This window comes from Balaenoptera physalus, assembly GCF_965194825.1.
Source record: "Balaenoptera physalus genome assembly, chromosome: 14".
In the NCBI taxonomy this organism is placed as follows: domain Eukaryota; kingdom Metazoa; phylum Chordata; class Mammalia; order Artiodactyla; family Balaenopteridae; genus Balaenoptera; species Balaenoptera physalus.
Genome location: NC_138893.1, coordinates 56,270,076 through 56,287,232, shown reverse-complemented (window position 1 = coordinate 56,287,232; position 17,157 = coordinate 56,270,076). Strand labels below are relative to the sequence as shown.

The following is a 17,157-nucleotide window of genomic DNA, read 5'->3' as shown; positions in this document are numbered from 1 at the left end:
ACTCCCTAACACCATACACAAAAATAAACTCAAAATGGATTAAAGACCTAAATGTAAAGCCAGACATTATAAAACTCTTAGAGGAAAACATAGGCAGAACACTCTATGACATAAATCACAGCAAGATCCTTTTTGACCCACCTCCTAGAGAAATGGACATAAAAACAAAAATAAACAAATGGGACCTAATCAAACTTAAAAGCTTTTGCACAGCAAAGAAAACCATAAACAAGACGAAAAGACAACCTTCAGAATGGGAGAAAATATTTGCAAATGAAGCAACTGACAAAGGATTAATCTCCAAAATTGACAAGCAGCACATGCAGCTCAATATCAAAAAAACAAACAACCCAATATGAAAATGGGCATTAGACCTAAATAGACATTTCTCCAAAGAAGATATACAGATTGCCAACAAACACATGAAAGGATGCTCAACATCATTAATCATTAGAGGAATGCAAATCAAAACTACAATGAGGTATTACCTTACACCGGTCAGAATGGCCATCATCAAAAAATCTACAAACAATAAATGCTGAAGAGGGTGTTGAGAAAAGGGACCTCTCTTGCACTGTTGGTGGGAATGTAAATTGGTACAGCCACTATGGAGAACAGTATGGCGGTTCCTTAAAATTAAAAATAGGGCTTCCCTGGTGGCGCAGTGGTTGAGAATCTGCCTGCCAATGCAGGGAACACGGGATCGAGCCCTGGTCTGGGAAGATCCCACATGCCACAGAGCAACTGGGCCCGTGAGCCACAATTACTGAGCCTGCGCATCTGGAGCCTGTGCTCTGCAACAAGAGAGGCCGTGATAGTGAGAGGCCCGTGCACCGCGATGAAGAGTGGCCTCCGCTTGCCACAACTAGAAAAAGCCCTCGCACAGAAACGAAGACCCAACACGGCCATAAAAATAAATTAATTAATTAAAAAAAAAAACAGTAAAAATAGAACTACCATACGACCCAGCAATCCCACTACTGGGCATATACCCTGAGAAAACCATAATTCAAAAAGAGTCATGTACCACAATGTTCACTGCAGCACTATATACAATAGCCAGGACATGGAAGCAACTTAAGTGTCCATCAACAGAGGAATGGATAAAGAAGATGTGGCACATAGATACAATGGAATATTACTCAGCCATAAAAAGAAACGAAATTGAGTTATTTGTAGTGAGGTGGATGGACCTAGAATCTGTCATACAGAGTGAAGTAAGTCAGAAAGAGAAAAACAGATACCATATGCTAACACATATACATGGAATCTAAAAAAAAAAAAAAAAAATGGTTCTGATGAATGTAGGGGCAGGACAGGAATAAAGACACAGACTAGAGAATGGACTTGAGGACATGGGGAGGGGGAAGGGTACGCTGGGATGAAGTGAGAGAGTAGCATTGACATATACACACTACCAAATGTAAAATAGATAGCTAGTGGGAAGCAGCTGCATAGCGCAGGAGACCAGCTCGGTGCTTTGTGACCACCTAGAGAGGTGGGATAGGGAGGGTGGGAGGGAGACGCAAGAGGGAGGGGATATGGGGATATATGTATATGTATAGCTGATTCACTTTGTTATAAAGCAGAAACTAACACACCATTGTAAAGCAATTATACTCCAATAAAGATGTTAAAATAAAATAAAATAAAATAAAATAGCAGTGATGGGAGGGTGCTTGAAGGATGGAGTAAGGGAAGTTTCAGTGGTGCAGATTGAAGACACTAGAAGAAAACAGATTAGGAGTAGGAGCTCAGTCCTGGAGCAGATGGGAAGGAGGTGCAGAGGACAGGTAGTGGGGTGGATACAAGTTAGAGAAGCTAACCTATTTCCCCTGATATCTGAGGAAAGAATTAGAGCAGGAGTTCACCAAGTGTGGACTCTGGTCCAGCAGCCTCAGTACCACAGCAGTTTGTTAGACATGCAACTCTCCCGCTCTACCCCAGACCTACTGTGTCAGAAACTCAGGGAAGGGGGCAGCAATCTGTGTTTTAATAAGCCCTCCAGGCAATTCAATGCACCTGGAGTTTGAGAACCACTGAACCAGGGAATAGTTGGAGAGGCCGGGACCTTGGATGCAAAGTCATGCAGTGCCTCAGACAAGGCCATCTGCTGAGTGTGAGGGTGGCAGGGGGAGTACGTGGAGGCTGAAGGCACAGAGAAGGAGGTCTGGGACACCTGTTAGAGGTGGACGCGCGTGAGTCAACTAGAGATACGTGCAAGTGTTGCCGAACTACAAGATGCTGCAAAAAGTTTATGTCTTACAATAACAATGCATCTGAGTTGACTAGGAAAATAATGTAAAATATTCAAAAAGTCATATGTACCGAGATAGTTATGATATTGAAAGACTAAACAATTGCCCAACAATAACAGGGGAAGGGACTTCCCTGGTGGCACAGTGGTTAAGAATCCGCCTGCCAATGCAGGGGACACGGGTTTGAGCCCTGGTCCGGGAAGATCCCACATGCTGCAGAGCAACTAAGCCCATGCGTCACAACTACTGAGTCTGCGCTCTAGAGCCTGCGAGCCACAACTACTGAGCACGCGCATCACAGCTACTGAAGCCCGTGTGCCTAGAGCCCTTGCTCTGCAACAAGAGAAGCCACCGCAATGAGAAGCACGTGCACCACAACGAAGAGTAGCCCCCGCTCACCGCAACTAGAGAAAGCCCGTGCACAGCAGCGAAGACCCAACACAGCCAAAAAGATAAAAAATAAAAATAAAATAACAGGGGAAGAATTAGCAGAGTCCCAAGGCATTCATTAACACCCTCTGAAGACTGAGACAGTGAGAGAAAACGTCTATGATACATTGTTGAATTATTGCACAATGACAATTATGTTTTTTTAAAAAAGCACTCTTGGGGGAATGATTGGAAGTTTTAAATACATAGATTGCCAAAGGCCACTGAGACCAAGGATATGGCTATTGAGTTTGCCACCATGGAAAGGAGTGGCCATTGTTAGGTGTAGGTACTGGTGAGGGCTTCTGGATTAGCTGGGCTTTAATCTGGAAGTTGACTGCCATGGGGTGGTGTAGGGGACCAGGAGCAGCTTCCTGGCAGTCGCAGTGGCTCAGAGCCAGCGCAGATAGGATGGAAACATTTAGGTTTACTCAGAGCTCTTGAGACCACAGACTTGTCTGGAACAGAGGAACGCTATGGAGAATAATAGGAGATGGCCTTGGAAAGCCAGCATGGTGACCTTTCCAAAACCAAAACCTGGGACCCGAGGCCTGCCAAGTTTGTAGATGCCATTGGGATTGTGGGTCAACATATTTGAATCTGGGCACTCCTGGGTTGTGTGAGACCAGGGCCATCACGTTGGATCAGTAATTCCAAGAGATCATTTACAGTTGGAGACCTCAGTCCCCAGTCATCTTACAGAGAAGGAAAATGAAGGCAAGGGAAGTTTAACCACTTGCCCGAAGTCATGCAGCTTTAATGCTGCAAAGGCCAAGGCTAAAGTGAGGTCTCCTGTTTTAATACCACGCTTCTTGGATGAAGGACCCCGAAACTTGGGCTGAGATGAGATGCACTAGGTAACAGGGACTCGTGATAAATCGCCATGCAGGGAAGCAACAGGGTGAGTGGCATGTCTGAGGACGAACAATGATGTGTGAACTGGATAGAAAGAGTCTGAAGGGAGGGGATTGTTGGGGAACCAGCAGCAAACTCTGGGCATGTGGCCAGTTAGGGCCTGGGCCCAATTACTGGCTGTGAAACGAGACAGGAAAGAACTACGGAGAGACACGGCATCCCTCACGCCACACTTTCCCCAATTTCCTTCTGTCTGTTCCTCAGAATTCACTTCTTTGCCTTCAAGGCTGATTTGTGGACACAGCTCAGCACAAACTTTAGCCCGCTTGTAGATCTTTTAGACATGTTTTTCTAGGCCATGCTCTACATTCTTCAGAGCCAGTGCTATACCCACTGGGAACTGAAAGGAATCAGGCCCACTATAAACTGTGAGTGGTTCTGAACTTGTGGCTTTCTACAAATGATGTGGCATTTAAATAGGAAGCTGAGGAAGCAGAGAGGCTGACAGTGTCTCACCCAAATACCACTCTTTCTGTCCCACTTCCAGCACCTCTGATATGCCCTCAAGCCTCCACTGTCCTTTGTTCCCATCAGCACGAAACGAGAGGCATCACATTCAGACCATTTAGACTGAAAGGCACCTTGGGGGTCACCCAGGCTAAGCCCCCAGGGATCCAGGAACACAGGTGACCCAGGTGAAAAGAAGACCGGAACCCACGTCTCCTGATGCCTTCTCTGAACTACAACCTTTCTCTCTTCTCTCATTCCCCCTCCCTCAAATGCAACCTGAAATATATTTCCAAAATTTTTTTAAAAGTCAGTTCAAAATTGTACTATATTTTTTCTGTATACATACATACATTTGTGTGTGTGTGTGTATATATATATATGTATATATAACTGTACTATATACATATTCAAACACAGATTAGAGCCAATAGAAGGAGATAAAGGTCCGCTAAACGCACAGAAATCAAATATCACCTTAAATACAGTAACTGAATAGCATCCTCTAAGTCAAATTACCTTAAGGGGTGGGAATGAAGACCTTTTCCCTTTATGCTATGTCTGCCATCAGAAGTGATTAATCCCCGTGCTTTTCTTTATCATATTACCGTTCCTCCCTTTAGAACTGCATTTTGTTGTTCCTTGTTCTTGTCTCATTTTCTTTCAGGACCAAACCTGCTGAAAGGAAAAGACCTTATTGTATTTATCTTTGCGTGCCTCCTGGTTCTTGGTATTGTTGGGGCACAGTTGTTTGTTCTTCATAAGGTTTTGGCACAGTGCTCACTCTTCGTAAATATTTGTAGAATGACAGGGCATCAAATGACTTGCATTCAATATTGTTGCAACATTTCCCTTCACCACTTAAAGGAGGAAAGTCCAATAGTGCAATGAATGTGCCACATCAACTGGTGAATTTAACAACCTGATTTCTAAAGAAAACACCTGAGGAAGTTATGGGCTCAGACCCACAGTTCTGAAATCTAAATCCCACAGATGAGTTTGAACAGTGGAATCAAGTCTTGGGAAGCAAATTAAAAATTCAACCCATGAAGCAGCCGCATAGCACAGGGAGATCAGCTCGGTGCTTTGTGACCACCTAGAGGGGTGGGATAGGGAGGGTGGGAGGGAGGGAGATGCAAGAGGGAAGAGATATGGGAACATACGTATATGTATAACTGATTCACTTTGTTATAAAGCAGAAACTAACACACCATTGTAAAGCAATTATACTCCAATAAAGATGTTTAAAAAAAAAAAAATTCAACCCATGGCAATTTGGGAAGAATCAAATAAAATGTCCATTTGCCAATTTGACATTGACATGTAAGCCAATTTCCCTTTCCATAATCAATGAGTCGTTTTGAGGCAAAAAAAAAAAATCCTCAGGATTGTATTTACTTACAATATTTGTAAGGAAACTGCCTGATAGCTTTCCTGTAAGAGAGGGGCAGAGCAGTTCCTAGACTCTTCTCAAATGCTTCAGCTAAAAATTTAAATAAGCACCAGTGCCAATAATTGGAAATGAGGAGAAAAATTATGCCAAATACTTGGCACCAGCTGCAGCAATTAAGTAAGCACCTGCTTTAAGCTTCATCTGCTGTCACCCCCTCCCTGCTTCATTTAGACTGGTTTGTGGTTTTTTTGAGAATAAAGGCACCTCATTGCACAAGCACACAAACCTCTTTTTTCCTTTCTCTCTTTTTTTTTTTTTTTTTTCTGTCATTAACTGGGGCAAACTGAATGGCAGGAAGATCCAGACAAGGACAGGGTAGTAGTAAAGACACTTAAATTTCTAAAATCTGGAGTTTTAGGGAATGTTGGGGGCAGATGTAACCATAGCGATTAGCTCTGGTAGGAGAGTACCGATGTGCACTGCTGTACTGAGCAGCAGATCACACCCTCCCAGGGAGACCCTGCAAATGAAGATGTGGATTCGATTTCTGGAAGCAAGACTCCTATTGGCTTCATCATGAACCTTAGCTATGGCAACCAAAGCAAGTTCCTCTGCAGAGATGTAGGCTCGAAAAAACGATGCCATCAAATAGTTCTCGACTGTTAGTACAGGGCTAGTATGAGCATCAGATGAGATGTGAACGAGGTGACAGTGCTTTGAAAAGTTGAAAGGATTATGCAAATGTGAGGCAGGTATTAATATTAAAAATGTTTATTGAAATCCATCTAATAGAAACCAGACAGGAAGCGTATTCATCTCCTGGAAGTGAATAAGCACTTTTCAGAGCCTTGAGTGAACATTTCCTCGTTCCCCTTTTATCTTGTCTGAAAACGCTGGCTAATGATGCCTACATTAGAGGTGATTGGGAGGCTTAAATGAGGCTAAATGAGATAATGTACCTGAAGCACCTTGTTCCACGCCGCTTTTATAAAAGACGCTTAATAAATGTGAATTGATTTCAAGGGGGAAAATCAAGCTCATTATCCTGAGAATTCTTTGTACTTGCAGCCCACCAGTAGATGCTTCACATTAAATTACACGTTTCCAAGACAGAAAAATGGAAAGGTCACCCTCAAACAGTACATAATCAGTGAAGCTGATTGCTTCTTACACGTAGAAAACAGACATGGAACAAAGACATCCATCCTTCCATTCGTAGGGGTCAAAGTCACAATTCCTTTCTTTCCATACTGATTACCTGTTCAGGGGAAATACTAAAGCTGCTTTTGAATTCCCTCTAACACAGCTAGATGCCCGCAAAGGAGAGATTCTGAGAAGGGAGTAAGAACTTCCACTCACAGTCAAGAAGCTCCGTGGGGGCAGAAACGTCTCTATCTGTTCCCTGCCACATTCCAGTGCTGACGAGCGTGCCCGGCACACAACAAGCACTCAGTCTACATTTATCGAATGAGTTCAGCACATGGGTGATATGAAGAAGAAAATAAGATATCACATTAAAGGGGTTTTGTTTCATCAATTTAATTTGCACATGGTGCAAAATGAAGCCACATTTGTTTCAGTGCTCAAACCATAACGATTCTAAAGTTTCATCTTGTTGATCAGGAGAGTCTATTCCACTCTCACTAGTGTACTTGTCCCGTTAATAAGAGCAAGAGCTCCAGGAGAACGGAGTCCAGAGTGGTTAACCTATTCACTGTTAATTAGTTAATACTGCCTGACAGAAGAAGAAAACAGAAAGTCTGGTCAGTCTACCAAGGGGCTCTGCTGTCTGCTGTTTGCACTGCTTTACATTAGTGCAAAAGAAGTAAAGTTCAGTTGTCTAGAGTGAGGCTCGGTATATTTTGGATATTGCTACAGTACCAAGACAGCCAACCATTTACAGTCCTAAGAGATGCTTAGGGAGCGTCAGGAGAGAATGTCTCTTTCTCTGTGCCCACCTTGCAACCTCTGCACCAAACAGGCCTGTGCTTCTGGTGTTACAGCACCCAGAATTTTCAATGTACACACACAGAGCCACCTTGCCCCTAAGACAGGTCCACGGTACTTGGTGGCTGGATCAGCAGCCCAGCATCAGCCTTATAACGTTCCCAGAACCCTTTCCTTGATTCTCTTCTCCCTGGAGAGCTTAAAAACTCTGAGCTCAAGTTCAAGGAGATAACATTTAAACAGAACCCTAAGGGTGGGAAGGAGAAGAGGAGGTGGGCATGCTAGAAAAACAAACAGTATCACCAAAGACAGAGTAGGTTTTTTGCCCCCAGGTTTCTGGCAAATTGAATGTATAGGTCTCAAAAGTCAATGGTAAGGGAAAGGGGAATAAAATTAAAATGGGTTTTGGGCACACATAGGGAGGGGCAATGAGTGGATGGGTCAGGACCTGGAGCAGGGGGATGTCCTTCCTTGGGCATCACATCTTCTCCAATCCATAGTCCTCCACGGCGAAGTCCCCTTCTGTCACAACTGATGGCTTGACAAGGGTGCCATACTTGGCCTGGCATTCAAAGTATTATTTCCCATTCACACTATCATCATTTCCCCCTAGTGGCTCATCATAGTGGACAACAGTCCAGTAGCCAGGCTTGAAATCTGTGAGTCTTACATACATGATGGTTCCCCAGTGAGGGGCCTGCCCAGGCATCTACACCTCACAGCGCTGACCTTGGGGATGGCACCAGCCTGGGCCTTCTCCTCAGTGAGGTACTGGGTAATCTTGGCCTCAAGCAACCTTCATTCAGTTGGACATGGAATTCATGCAGGAGTAGGGAGCTGCGGATGTCATAGAAAGGCAGGGCCATTTGGAGGGGTCTAAAATTGGGAGACATAGGGGAATACAGAGGGGTCAACATTTTAAAAAGCTGTCATTCTCTCCATGGGATATAAAGATACCCTGGAAAGGTGCCATTTGTACCACCTTTTAGACTTGGGGCAAGGAACCAGAACCCACCACCACCACTTCTGTGTTCTGCAGAGCTGTAGTAGCCTCAGGGAGGCCTTAGAGAACTACAAAAGCACACTGGGAATAGACAGTCTTCCAAACTGTTAGGGTAGCATCTCCTAGACTGGTCTATCGGGTAATATGGACTAATTAGTTCTATGATAGGAATAGGTTAAAGGTATTATAGGAGCACTTGGAAAGATACTCAAGCCAGTCTAGGACAATCAGAAAAATAATTGTGGTCATGAGAGTGAACTCCTCAAAATCTTATCTATCTTGAATGATAAGGAGTACATTCATTTGTCCATCTGGCCAAGGAGAATGTGACTGGCCATGATCGGCTTAGACCAATCCTTTCGTTTGTCCTCTTCCCTTGCCATAAAATAGGACCACCAAGGGAGTGAAAAAAAATTCCCAATGTCTAGGCCCACCCCAGTGATTCTAGACCCATCTGGGCTGAAGAAACAATGAATGAGAAGGCCTGGAGAACAGGGTGAGTTTATGGAGGTATTCATAGTTCTACATGCTTGGAACACAGAATAGGGAAGTAAAAGCCTCAGGTGACACACTTGGGACACCACTGCTCAGTGGGACATGGAAGTGGTGGTGTAGCTTCTAATTCCCTGTCCTCAAGTCTAAAATGTGGTAGATGTCCCTGCAGCTGTATAACAGCAGATGCTATTAAACAAGAGAATCTTAAAGAAATCTTTGAGAAAATGTACAATGGTTAAGGGTTCAGGGTCTGCAGCAGTACAAGATGAGCTCAATTTTATCATCTAACACCTGGGGACCAAGCCAGGGAGCCAGACCTGCACCTTTGGAGGGAATCAAGTACATTACGAAGGTACCACCCTTGGATTATCTTGTCCTCACCCACTATTGTCTCTCCATTATAGTCCTGAAAACCATAATGTCCACATGTTACCTCACAAATTTCAGGAAATGCCCAAGGAATGTGCTCAGGAGAAGAGACAGTTTCTTTTCTAGTTGCAAAGTCTAATAATCTGCAGTCATGTTCTTGGGCTCTACCAAGAATGTATCATACCAAGAACTTATCCAGGTTCTACCACTCATTTGCTATGTGCTATTAGGCAAGTTACTTCACTTGTCTAAAACTCAGTTTCATCTGTAAAATGGGGGTAATGATGAGTTGTTATGGAAGATGCTATGTGTTCACCATGCCTTGTTTCCTTTTTCTCCTGGTCATATGCGTAGTGGACATTTCCCAACCTCCCTTGCAGTTAGGTAGGGCCATGTGACTGAGCTCTGGCCAACGGAATGTGGGCAGAAGTGATGTGTGCCACATCCAGGCCTCGACCTTAAGAGCCCTCCCATAGGCTTCCCTGGTGGCACAGTGGTTAAGAATCCGCCTGCCAACGCAAGGGACACCGGTTTGAGCCCTGGTCTGGGAAGATCCCACATGCCGCGGAGCAACTAAGCCCGTGCGCCACAACTACTGAGCCTGTGCTCTAGAGCCCGGGAGCCACAACTACTGAGCCCCTGTGCCTCAACTACTGAAGCCCGCGTGCCTAGAGCCCGTGCTCTGCAACAAGAGAAGCCACCAGAGTGAGAAGCCCGCTTACCGCAACAAAGAGTAGCCCCCGCTCGCAGCAACTAGAGAAAGCCAGCACACAGCAACGAAGACCCAACGCGGCCAAAAAATAAAAAATAAAAAAAAATAATAAAAAAGGAACCCTCCCATGGGATCCTCCCCATGAGCACTCTCTCCCTCTCCCCTCACCTGCTGGAGGATATGGAGTCCAGTAAAGAACTTCAAGGTCCTAGGGAGGATGGAGACGTGAGTAAGCAATCAGCCTTTACCTTATTAAGTTATTGAGATTTGGGGATTGTTTGTTATGGCAGTTAGCCTACCCTGACTAATACAGCAATTGTGAGGATCAAGCAAGATAATTTATGTCTAAACACAGTGTCAGGAACATAGTAAATGTTTAGTAATTAATAGCTATTTATTATTGTGTGATATCTGCCCTACTTTACGTACATAGACTTTTCCCTTCCCATCTTTCCAATGCTACTTCTTCCCTTTCATCCAGTGACCAAGGGATCTCTGTATGTTTATCCCTGCTTTGTCTTTAAGCCTGAGCACGGTGTTAATGGGCTGCTTCTCTCTGGACCTTGTTTTACTAATAGCATTTCCTTGCAAAAAATATGGGGATAGAGGGGATGTTTCTATTGACATTATAATGGTTCTGAAATGAGTCAGAAGCATGAGACAGTCCAGTTGGCACCGTTCATCACACCTCCATTTTTGCCTTCCTTGCCTTTCCGTATGAAGGCTGCAGGGCTGAGAGTTAAATTCATTTGAGAACTGACTCGGATGAGCAGCACAATCTGCTTCACTGGAGAAAACATTTCATAAAAACTGTTCCTGCCGAGTTTCCATGAAACTTCCAAATTTTAATTAGAAACTGGAGAACCAGATGGGTGGCAAAAGGAATATAAGTTAGTGAGGGAGCAATTGCTCATATGCTAAGGTTAAAATCAATAGCCATATGACTAGGTGGCCACCTAATTGGCATGATTTGAGGAGTTCTAGGGGCTCCTCCTATGGTCCCCAAACATCTCCTCCATTGCATGTTGGCAATGCCTGAAAAGTTGTTCATAGCGATGCTTCACAATCACACGTCACTTTACGTGATCTCTCTTAACACTCACAATTCTCTTGCAAGGTAGTGTTATAAATATGGACCTCAAGACTGTGAAATCAAGTAATCTGCACAAGATTACACAGGTGGTAAAGGGCAAAGCAAGGACTTACCATGTGTCTTAACTTCAGGATTCTTCCCACTATACCACAGTTGCCTCTGCCATCATTAAAACTTCATTTCTTTGGGTTAAATGAATCTCCTAAGAAACGGATCATTCAAATGAACTCTTACCTGAATCTTAGTGTATAAATGGAGTTGTTCTGGCTGACGTGTATTTATGGGGAGGAGAAGCAGAGAGAGGGAAAGTTTAGGGAAGTAGATGCAAAGCCCAAGAACTACAGTCCAAAAGCCACTAGGTTAAAGCTTCCATCCCCTATTTCAATACAACTGGCCTTGGAGGAACCTCTTGCTGTCATTCATACCTTGTATCCTGTCAGATATTTCCCACCACCTGAGACAAAGAACTAGAATAAAAAGCCCAGATTAAAGGGCTCTGTCAGTACATGGCAAGGTGGAAAGGAGAGAAGGAGTAAATAAAAGATGAAAACCATTTGGCTTCAGGTTTGCTCTGTCTGTTGAGGGAATCAAATTCTTCTGTAACTAATAGATTATTATGCTTCCTGAAGCTTGGTGCTTTAAAACTGCTAATATGGAAACAGAGAAAACCTAGAAATAAAAAAGCAAATTACAATCCAAGAAGACCTTATATTACCTTGAAGTATGATTTTTATATTCTAGAAATACTAGAATTCCTTGCACCTAAAGTATACTCTTCAAAAAGTCAAAAATATAACTCTTATAAAAGTATAGAATGAACACATGTTGGAGATTTATTCAATTCATTAGTGAAGGGTGGTAAAACTGATTCCAAAGAGAATTAGAGGAATTGGAATTATACAGGCATTGGAGAAAGAATGTTGGCATGAGATGGTTGGATTAGACAAAAAATTGGTTGTCCTACAAGCAATAAAACCATAACTTGAGGATTATGTTTTCTACCTTTCAGAATTCATTTACATCTCTACAGGATACAAGTCTATAGGTTCTGGTGTAACTTCAAAGTGGCCTTTGGTCAATAGTAAACAGAAACTCAAGCAAAGGCCCACTACTCAGCCTAGACCATTCAATAATTCTTGGCAGGCCTGTAAAGAGTGTTTCACTATGACACTGAGAAGACAGACTGCCCACCCCTTGCTGTCTTTCCAAGTTTTGAGTCCTAGTGGCTCAAGCTGGGCTCAAGCAGGTCAAATTTTTCTAGTTCAAATTCTGATTTGCCTTTGAATGTCTGAGTGTGTTCAAAAACAAGGAAAGAAAAAGAAGTGTAATTAACATGTGCATTCGTCAGCTAGGGTTGCATAACAAAATATTCCAAATAGGGTGGCTTAACAACAGGAATTTGTTTTCTCACAGTTCTGGAGACTGTGAGAAGTCCGAGATCACGGTATCAACAGATTTGGTTTCTCCTAAACCTCTCTCCTTGGCTTGTAGTTGGCCACTATGTCCTCAAATTTTTTCTCTGTTAATGTACCCCTAGTGTCTCTTTCTTTTGTTATAAGACACCAGTCATACTGGATTAGGGCCCAACCCTTATGACCTCATTTATGCTTAATTCCCTCTTTAAAGGCCTATTTCCAAATATAGTCATATTGAAGGTTGGGCTTTAACATCTGAATTTGGAGGGCAGGGGGGTACAATTCAGTCTATATGACATTTATTTAGCAGTTTCTCTGTGTTAAGACTTTCAAATTTACAAACTTCTTGAGTGTTAACTCCAACCTGAAGAAGTAGGTGCATTTTACAGACGTGGTCTGGGAGGTTAAATAACTGCCCAAGATCACCCAGGTAGCAAGTGGCAAGGCTGTCATCTGACTCTGGGAAGACAATGCTATAGGACGTCAGGAGCTAAAGGTGGGCCATTTCCAGAGGATCTTGGGAAGGTTACACAGCCTCTATAACTTCCTCATATTTGCTATTTATTATAATCTTCTGATGCTTGAAATGAAAGATCTTATGGTCTTGTCTTCCAGGGAAGCATCGTCTGGAGAAGCCATGGAGACTGAGTTCCAGCCACAGCCAGCGCTGTGAAAGTCAGGATTTCAGGGACCAGAGAGAGTGGGGGAAACCAACCACCATACTTCCCAGATTCCTGGGAGATGTAACATGCAAGAGAAGAAGATACAGCCAGTTGGCCTGTGACTAGGATTGGTAGGAGAAAAGCCTGCATGGGTCCTGATAAGTTGAGAGAGACCATCTGAGACTCATTCCCTCACTCTGTTCTTCATGCCCTCCCTCACTGTTTTACTCCATTCATATTTATTGGGCTCCTCCTGTGACCAGCACTATCAGATGCTGAAGGATTTACAATTCCTCCCAAGGATCCCCTTCTTGATTCTCCCTAAAGACCCCTTTTTAGGAACAATAATATCTCCCACCTCCACTCCTGCAAAAAAATTGCCCTTACTAAGAAATGATCAATTAATTTTTTCATTTTCCTAGGTTCAAATCCTAGCTCTGCCATTGGCTAGGTTTATGACCTATTCATTTCACCTCTCTAGCCTCAATTTTCTTACCTGAAAAAAATGGGCATATCAATAATACCTACCTCATAGAGTTGTTGTGAAAAACAAACGATATGTGATGTATCTATATGAGACAATGGATGTTCACTAAACCTATTGTGGTAACAGTTTCATGATGTATGTAAGTCAAATCATTATGTTGTATGCCTTAAAGTTATGCAGTGCTGTATGTCAATTACACCTCAATAAAACTCGAAAAGAAAATAGAAGAAAAAAGAAATGATATAATGTAATATAGATATAAAGGTTCTAAGCACAATGCTCAATACTTAAACATGGCCCAGTGAAGGTGATCAGAGTATGCCCCCAAAATATGCCACTTTTTTTAGGATTGTTTTGAGCTGAGAGCAATTATCTCTCTGCCCTGTCCCTTCCTACCTAAAAGCAGAGTATAAATTTCCCTTTGTAAAGGTAACATAAATTTCCATTTCTAAACGTGTCTCTGTCTCTAGTACCAGGAAAAGAACTACTAGGGAGAAAATTCTTGTCACCTGAGAGGACCCTTATCTGCATAACAAACCTTACTAAACAACTTTTATCCACCACACATGCCCTAGTCACCTCCCAGAACTTACCCACCCCCCAAGAGGCCCCAAACCCCTTTTTACTTTGTTTAGCCTCTTCTCCATACTTTATTAAGAAGATATATAAGCCCCCAATTCTTACACCTCCTTGAGTCACGTTTCCTTGTGAACACCTGTGCATAAGTGTGTAATTAAATACTTTTTTTCACTCTTATTAAACTGCCTTTTGTCAGTTTAATTTGCATGGTCCAGGTACTGAACCTAAGAGAGTAGAGGAGAAGTTTATCTTTCCCTACAGAGGCATGAAAACTTTTTCTTCTTGCAACTTTTTTTTGGCATTATTCTCCTTGTTCCCTGGTTTTCCCTAGAAACTATTTCTTAGAACCTTGGCCATCTTTGTGAGGATTTGGAAGCAAAAGAGTGAAGAGGTTTCCCAGGTCTTTGGGAGCAGAGGGCCTGCAGTGAGACACTCTCTACTGCTGCAGCCATCTAACATCCACAGGGAAGCTGGGCCCCCGGGGAGGCTGCTAGAATAGATTAAGGCAGAGTTGGAGCCCCTTGTTTAGTTTAAACTTTCCTGACACCTTAGTCTGGATTCTGTTGCTGCTATTGCTGCCCCACCAGCCTGAATGTCCCCTAACTCAGCCTTCACCTCACTTGTTTCCTCTTGTTTAATTCTTGTCTCCTCCCCTAGACCGTGTGATGTTTGAGGGCAGGAGCTCTTTGGGTGCCATGCTGTGCCTCATATGGAGAACACACTTCATACACACTTATTGAATGAATCAACTGAGACAAATATGCTGAGTAAGAAATAAGATTCATTTGTCCATAGTAAAAAAAAAAATCCAGTGTTTACTTAGTTCTAATCTGAGCAATATAATTACAGTCAAATGTCAGATGATGGATACTCCACTTAAGCCTATGTCCATCACAACTCACTTCAGTGTTGGTCCAGAAAAGGAACAAAAGGGGGAAAGTGTTGTTTTCCTGAGAAAAACTTTAACAATCAGCTCAGGGTGTTGATGCTCTCACTTGAGAGCCCCTCTGACATCTGGCTCTATTCTAGGAGAGGGACAGAAGGAAATGCCATCTCTGGGCTGTGATTCACCCTCAGACTAGAATTAGGGTACCTATTACCCAGGCCTGGGGTGGAGGGATATAGTCTGGGTCAGGTAGGCTGCCATTCTAGTCTCTTCTCCCCCATCCTCAGGCCTGAGTTTTCCTCTCATCCCCCTCCCTCAGTCATTCTGACAGCTTCAGGAGGTGGAGGCTCTTATAAGGGTACCTTGAATAGCAGGAGACAGTTCAGAATGATAATAACTTTCTATGCTAAACATATCTTACAGTATCTCATTTCCTCTTCATAGCAATCCTGTGAGGTGGGTACTAGTATTATCTCCATTCTACAGATGAGGAAAACAGAGGATGACAAAGTATAAAAATTTTCCCAAGGTCACTTAGATGGTAAGTGGCAAAGCCAGGACTTGAGTTGTAGCCACCACACTAGACTGCACCCTACTGGATTGGGATGACCAAGGAGTCCCCCAGGTTTCCCCAGAGAGCCTCCAGAGCCAGGGCTGGGTCAGCCTCAGTCACTTCTGTGCCTCATACAATATATATAAACAAACAATGCCATACAGACATTTTACATAATACTTGCCTCACACAGACAAGGCCTCAAGAACTGTCTATAATTTCATATACATCAAAAGTAAGAAATTACATGATTAACATTCGGAAACTGATAGAAGTCAATTTGAAGCCAAGCTGTATGGTCTTGGGCAAGTTGTTGAATCACTGTGACCTTCTGAGTCCTCAGAGTAAGGGTGATAATGCCTCACTTGCAAGCCAGGTAAGATGATCAGTTGAGCACCTGGCCCATAGGAGGCCCAGTAAGTACTGATTCCTCCATCTCCCTTGCTCCACTGCTGGGAGCAGTAGGGGCGGTGCAAATGTGAGGCCAAGAGGGGGGCTGGTGTCAAAGCCCCGTGCTTTTCCACTGCTGATGCCCATCCTGCCCTGGACCAGCAGGGCACTAACCCTATGGTCAAAACCAGTTCCGTCATTCCCTTGTCATTTTCTGGGGTCAAATTCCAACCTTCTTGGGTCATCATTTCTACCAAAACGAATGAGTGTAATAAAGGCCACAAGTCACAGATAGCAATGGAAAGCTCTCAGTTCTTCCAGAATGAGAATATAAAGCCAAACAAAACAGAGCCTTTCTAAAGGGATAAGACAAAAACAACAAGCCTGAAATCCAACATCATGAAGTTCAAGTTTCCAGCATGAGCAGTCTAGTTACACGTTTTTCCTTTTAATTTCAGAGTCATAAAGCAAAACAAACAAACAAAAAAGGCAGTTAATAGTCTCCTTGAAAGGATGAAGGAGTGTCTCTTTTAAGAAAAAAAAAGACTGCTAATAACTATCTTGGGAATAATTCACGCATAAAATAGAAGAAGGAAGGTGAGTAATATTTTCAAATTTATATTCTAATAAACAAGTCTCACTCTGGGGCAACGCCTCTTAGAGCCACCGCTTTCTGGACCAATTATGTTCACCTTGACCGTGACTTAGAATTATGCTTGTTTTATTCCCTAACAACCTTTATTTTTTAAGCCAGTAGGAAGGTTGGCCTACCATGGTCTTGCCTACATTTTTGTTGTTTGACTCTGAAAAATTCAAATATATTTCCATAGAAAATGCTAAATAGCTAAAATCATACTTTATCAAAAACATTCTGGGATCATTTGCTTCTGTATACCTTTTATTTTTTGGCCGCGCGACGCAACATGCGGGATCTTAGTTCCCTGACCTGGGATCGAACTCATGCCCCCTGCAGTGGAAGCATGGAGTCTTAACCGCTGGACCACCAGGGAAGTCCCTTCTGTATACTTTTTTTAAATTGAGGTATAATTGACATATAACATTGTATGGTTTCTGGTGTACAACATAATGATTCCATGTTTGTAAATATTGCAAAATGATCTCCA

The 17,157-nt window shown here is 43.0% G+C and overlaps 1 long non-coding RNA gene across 1 annotated transcript in view; it reads left to right on the top strand.

The window, feature by feature from the left end:
• Positions 1-672: 672 nt before the first annotated feature.
• The window catches only part of LOC309642425, a 151,796-nt gene continuing 135,311 nt past the window's right edge, over positions 673-17,157 (top strand). Inside the window, exon 1 of the long non-coding RNA XR_014253189.1 lies at positions 673-811. This is a non-coding gene — a long non-coding RNA (uncharacterized lncRNA). The remainder of the gene's footprint in view (positions 812-17,157) is intronic.